This window comes from Saccostrea cucullata, unplaced genomic scaffold, assembly GCF_032062105.1.
Source record: "Saccostrea cucullata isolate Sc308-1 unplaced genomic scaffold, CSIRO_AGI_Scuc_v1 ctg3590, whole genome shotgun sequence".
In the NCBI taxonomy this organism is placed as follows: domain Eukaryota; kingdom Metazoa; phylum Mollusca; class Bivalvia; order Ostreida; family Ostreidae; genus Saccostrea; species Saccostrea cuccullata.
The window spans coordinates 47,568-54,008 of record NW_026926027.1 but is presented as its reverse complement, the minus strand read 5'-3'; the positions used below and the strand labels follow the sequence as shown (position 1 = coordinate 54,008).

At 32.5% G+C, this 6,441-nt stretch overlaps 1 long non-coding RNA gene across 2 annotated transcripts; it reads left to right on the top strand.

Annotated features, from left to right (window-relative positions):
• Positions 1–2,614: 2,614 nt before the first annotated feature.
• LOC134270420 (uncharacterized) lies at positions 2,615–6,207 on the top strand. 2 transcript variants are annotated; one of them, XR_009992819.1, is made up of 5 exons: positions 2,615–3,218; positions 3,304–3,427; positions 3,726–3,833; positions 4,292–4,363; positions 6,139–6,207. It is a non-coding gene; the product is annotated as an uncharacterized LOC134270420 (long non-coding RNA). The 2 variants fall into 2 exon arrangements; XR_009992820.1 differs by having other exon boundaries at positions 5,742–6,207.
• Positions 6,208–6,441: the final 234 nt, after the last annotated feature.

Below are 6,441 nucleotides of genomic sequence, written 5' to 3'. Positions count from 1 at the left end.
AATAATGTCCCGTGGTCGCTGGGGTCCAGCCGCATTATTGGTTTTACCTGGAAATCTGCCCACACGGTGGGTCCGTCCAATCTTGTCAAAGCCAATGGAAGTATTTTCTGGAGATAGGTTGAGTTTATTAATGACCCTCATGGCAATTTCATCAGTATTTTCCTCTTTATTTTCTGGAATTCCAGTTAATTTTAGACATTTTCTTCTTGAGTACTGTTCTAAGTCATCCAGACGTGTCTCTAGTTGGTTTATTTGTGATTGCATAATGTTCATTTTATCAGCAAATGTTTCTGAGATGACATTTTTAATCACTTCTTTATTAAGGATAATGCTCACAGCTTTTCTAGCTGTTTCTTCATCATGCGAGAAGCTTTCTAATAAATCATCTAGTTTGTGAAGATCGTTATCTGAGTTAGCCATAGAGGAATCACTTGCTTCACTTAATCTTGCTCTTTTTTTGTTGTGTTTATTTTGCTTTGGCATTTTAATGGAGATCCCAGCTGAGATCTACTCACCATGCCTTCACTAACTCTGACAAAAATGTTCGACAGAATTTTTACATGATTTAAATTATAAGTTCAATTCCTCTACTAGCATATGGTACTATGATCACTACATAACACTTTAACACAAACTCACGTATGCTGGAGTAGAATTATCCCTGATTTAAGTATATTTCACGGAGCTCTATTTACACCAACTTGCTACATGGCTGTCGACCTTGACTTTTTCCAACGTATGTTTGGAATACACGTATGTGTTACGTACGTGAAACGTACGTGTAACATATGTTATGTGCAACCATACGTTACACGTACGTTGATAAACGTACGGTTTACATGTGTATTGTCAACCACATGTTACACGTACGTTAATTAACATACGGTTTACATGTGTATAGTCAACCACATGTTACACGTATGTTAATGAACACATTGTTTACATGTGTATAGTCAACCACATGTTACACGTACGTTAATGAACCCATGGTTTACATGTGTTTTATAAAGCACAAATGTCATGTATATATATAGTTTATGTGCATTATAAACCACACATTAAATATACTAATGTACATAAATAAATTATGGTTAACTTGTTTTCTAAAGCTCTCATTACATATATGTTGATGAATATAGTATGTGTATTATCAGGCACATGTTACATATGCATTTAAAAAGGTGTTTTACATGTGTGTGAAAACCTATGTTTGAGAATGAGAAGGCTGTATATTTTGTAAATTCATACTATTACATACATGTATGATAAATGTAGGTTGACTATAAATATAATCCTTTTTATTTTATTTCAAATTTAATTTATTAATCAAATTATCATTTAGTTTTTTATGGTGGCATATTTCTGCCCCTTGTGTGCAAGTTATTTTTCTATCAAATATGTCGACATGCAAGATAAGTATGTTGACATGCAAGATAGTTATGTCAACATGCAATATAAATATGTTGACATGCAAGAAAATTGCAATCAAATAAGTATTATGAAAAAATCTTCAAAAATCTCAAATATCGCCCACATGTGACATCTAACATGCTAAATGCTACTTATTTATGTTAACATGCAAGATAAATATGTTGACATGCAACTTATTTATGTCGACATGCAACTTATATATGTTAACATGCAATTTATTTATGTCGACATGCAACTTATATATGTTAACATGCAACTTATTTATGTCGACATGCAACTTATTTATGTCGACATGCAACTTATTTATGTCGACATGCAACTTATTTATGTTGACATGCAATATAAATATGTCGACATGCAACTTATTTATGTCGACATGCAATTTATAAATGTTAACATGCAACCTATTTATGTCGACATGCAACTTAGTTATGTTGACATGCGAGATAAATATGTTGACATGCAACTTATAAGTTGCATGTCAACATATTTATCTCGCATGTCAACATAACTAAGTCACATGTTTACATAAAGAAGTTGCATGTCGACATGAATAAGTTGCATGTTAACATATATAAGTTGCATGTCAGCATAAATAAGTTGCATGTCGACATAAAAAAGTTGCATGTCAACATATTTATCTTGCATGTTAACATTAATAAGAAGCATTTAGCATGTTAGATGTCACATGTGGGCGGTATTTGAGATTTTTGAAGATTTTTTTAGAATACTTATTTGATTGCAATGTTCTTGCATGTCAACATATTTATGTTGCATGTTGACATAATTATCTTGCATGTCAACATACTTATCTTGCATGTCGACATATTTGATAGAAAAATAACTCGCACACAAGGGGCAGAAATATGCCACCATAGTTTTTGCTATAAAGAGAAAAAAAAACAATGCGTTAAACATTTATTGTTGCTAGGGACTACATAATTTCGCTTAAAATACAGGAACTTTTTGTATAAAAGTATGACTGACTTCCACAACTAACTATTTTACCTTAATAGTTTAAGTGATTTTGGAGAACTAATCGAGATATTATTTAACATAACAATCAATAAGCACTTAGCAATGCTTAGGGCTTAACCTGTTATTCAGGAAGAACTTCCGAAGAAGAGCAATCATAGTGATATGACCATCTATAAAATCCTTCTTATAATATGTATAACGTGTCCTTAGATCAGAAGTTGCATGTATTTTATTAAATTAATAATTATATATTTTAAAATCTAAAATATCTTTTTTTGACATAAACATTGATGTTTGGTTAAACCCAATGACCAGATCACAACTGAAGCATACATGTGTGTGCGTTGTTGACTTGTCGTGTGCGTATCTAATGTTTCAATTTATTTCACATTGTTTACCTTACGTCCATTTTCATGTCTGGCATGATGTTATGAGTTCGCATTGGTTTAAAATTTACTCTAAAAACAATAAACAAAGTTTTCTCCAATCTCGTCATATGTATCGGATATCGGTAGAGGCACATAAAATTGAACTCGGTCATCGGTAGATATAATCAATCCGAATTCAAGAGCAAAAATATATTTTAAAAAAAAGAAAGAAATTCATGATAAATTCACAACAAATCTCAAAAGGGAGTAAATGATTCATCTAGATAATTATCAAATATACAGTGGGTACCGTCCGTATAAAACTTATAAAATATACCTTCCGGAATTTTCCAGCCTCCATTTATGTACTACATGTACATTACCAGTGACGTCACTGGAAAGAGAAGTCTGACGTCTGCAAGTTCTAGGGCCTAGCTAAAGGTGAGGAATGCATAAAATCAACAATTATTTAATTACTTTATGACTGTGTGTTGCATGTAAACTAAGGGGAGTGTTTTTTTTTCAGTGTATTACATAATGGAGACTTGGGTTACCAAAAACAGAAAATATTGACCATGTTGAGGCAGTGAGCTGTCTTGGTCAGCACCCAGGTGTATCCATCAACACGGGCACGTTATATCAAAATGAAGGTGAAGTTTAAAAGTACTGTTATAACAATTAAGTATTTATTTAAAATGTTTTTTAACCTAACAAATAATTAAGATGCAATAAAAAAGAAACAACGTACAACTATTTGATGTAAAGTTCCACTCCCTGAATTTATTTCTTTTTACAGTATTTATCGATAAAACATCACATTAGATGGTAAATGACATTAATATCTTTGAGTGCAATAATGGTGTAACAGTTCTGTTTTTACATATCTGCCCTTTTAATCCTTATGAATATAAATTGTGTTTGAGATTGAGAATTTTTATGTGATTTTAGATATGCATTCCAGGATGGTGACTGAAGCTCATCTTTGTAAACACCTAAATGCCTAGAATGGACTCCAAAACAGATTCTTAAAGTTAAACCAGTATAATCTTGAATATGGTAATACTTTTAATTATAAAGGAATAAGATTTTCTGATCATATTGCTTTTAGACTTGCAAATACTACATGTAACTTGAAGCTTTTCATGTAAAATTTGAAATGCAATCAAGTTTGACGAATTTCACACTACTAAGAGTTATCTCCCCCTGTCGGCATAACTCTCATTTTTCCCACTTTGTCCATTGTAAGTTACCTGTTATTATTTTCAATCTTCAAACGTTATTGGACTATTTAGATCTGTACCTGTATTGCCGAAGTTTGGGGCAACATGAAAATCTTAATGAACGATATTCATTACAGATTTTATTTTTAAGATACTGACCAATAAATTTGGTAAGGTTACAGAGGGCAAAACAGGGCCTTACGCTGGATTGACCTCACAACGGGGAATAACTTTTGTAAATTTAATGTGAAAGTTGTCTATTTTTTTTAACATATATTTTTTTTTAACCTCAAGGACAAAAAGTATACACTTGGAACACACACAAAAACAGATGAGTCCATGCCAAGCTAAAGATTAATGCAGAAGGTAAGTTCAGTTTTTAATTTTGTAAATCTTCTGGTTTTATCCAGATCGGACCTTACATATAATTAAGTCAGCTTCAGTATATAATAGAAGAATATGGAGATAACGAACAGTATTCAATCTCAAAGTCCATAAAACTATACAAAATAAGAGCAGAGCAAACACGGACCCCCGAAACATCAGAGGTGGGATCAGGTGCCATAATAAAACACCTATTTACTTACTATTCGGAAAATAGCTTGTTTATCATCTCCCTCAACAGCAAACTATTTCCCTCGGCTGCATCTTGGGGAATAGTTGTTGTCTTGGGGGACGATAAACTAGCTTTTGTCCTTATAGCCAGTAAATAGGTGTACATGAATACTGTTTTTAGCTCTTCTGAGCCAAAGGCTCAAAGAGCTAATGCTATGGCCATTTGTGCGGTGTGCATAAACTTTTTAGAATGTGGGCCATAACTCAAGATCCCCTTGGACAATCATTGTCAAATTTTCACAGAGCATCCTTGGCCCAAGGGCTACCATTTATACTAAAATTAGGGTTTGGACCCTTATACAAGGGGAGATAAACAGGAAGATAAAACCAAAAGAAGTCTATAGTGGCCTAGAATTGTTAAACTTTGTGAGTTGAGGCATCTAGGGGTTTTGGAGAAAGTCGACCAAAAAGTAGGTCACCATGACCTACTTATGGTATTTTATAGCTCTATTGAAATATCTTCAGTCCTAACTGGCTAAGAATCATTATGGAACTTTCTTGGTTGATGTATTTTGGGTCTTATAAACATAGAGGCTTCAAATACTAGTGATAGATTGTACAATTTATTAGAAGAGCGATTCAAGGCCCTTGGGTTTCCAGTTGTCCATCGTCATACACTGTGCTCTGTCTGGTAAAATTTTAGCATTTACAGCCTCCTCCCAACACCGCCACCCAAACTAAGGGGGGGTTAACCCCATGGATTAATCTAGGTTTTTGGGGAAACTATAGCCACTAACCAGAGAGTTAGGGGTCTTACATAATTTATATTTTTGAATATTACAATATTTAGATTTCTATTTATACTATACATGTAGTTTACTATTTTATTCAATGTAGCATTTCATTGATACAAATTTCCTTATAGTTTTAAGTTAAGCAGATGCCTTGTATATACTACATCTAGTACATTGTTATCTTAGTCTTTCATAACTTGAATCTTGGCCATAACTTTTGAACAGTTGGTGCAAGGGCTTTCATACTTCACTTGTATATTTACTGTGACAAGACCTTTCAATGGGTATAAATTAAAATATTTGACCTTGAACTTCTAGTTTAACCCACTGTTAAAAAAATTTAACTTTGATCATAACTTTTGAGCTGGTAGTAGTAGGGCTTTCATATTTCACAGATTTATTCTTTGTGACAAGTCCTTCCTTGGATGTCAACAATTTGACCTTTGACCTTGACTTTGGAGTTTGACTTACACTTGGGAAACTTTAACCATAAGCTGGAATATGGGGTATTAGTATGTACAAACACATCTTTTTTTCCGAGTTCACGCACAAATCAATGCTATGTAATGAATTTTAGATAAGAGAATTACAAGGTAAATATTTGAGGATATAGTGAAAAAAAATAGTTTAAAAGATCATGGTTATGAGTACTAAAAAATTAATTATTTAGTATTTATATTTAAGTTATACAGAGAATCAACCAGGATTAATATCAGGATAATAATAATGTTCAGGGGAAAAAATGGGTTTTTCCCGTATTCCATGCATCCAATATTTTCTTTTTCTTTACAGGCAAAAGAGAACTGGAGAAAAATGAATTGATGTTAACATACTCTACATTAAATTTGGTTTAAATCTAAATATGTCTTTTGTTGTGATTGCTTCAAGAGCAATTAAGGATCAGGAAATTTAAAGTGAAGGATAACCAGAAAGTGGATCATTCAACAGATGAAAAGAAAATATGCCTTTGAGGGAAATTATGTCAAATGCATGAATTGAATATTTAAATTTCACGTAATTTTTGTTTCACCAACGTTTACAATATGTGAAAAAAATGTTCAAAACATGTGTTTAACCATGGTTTGACACATTTTT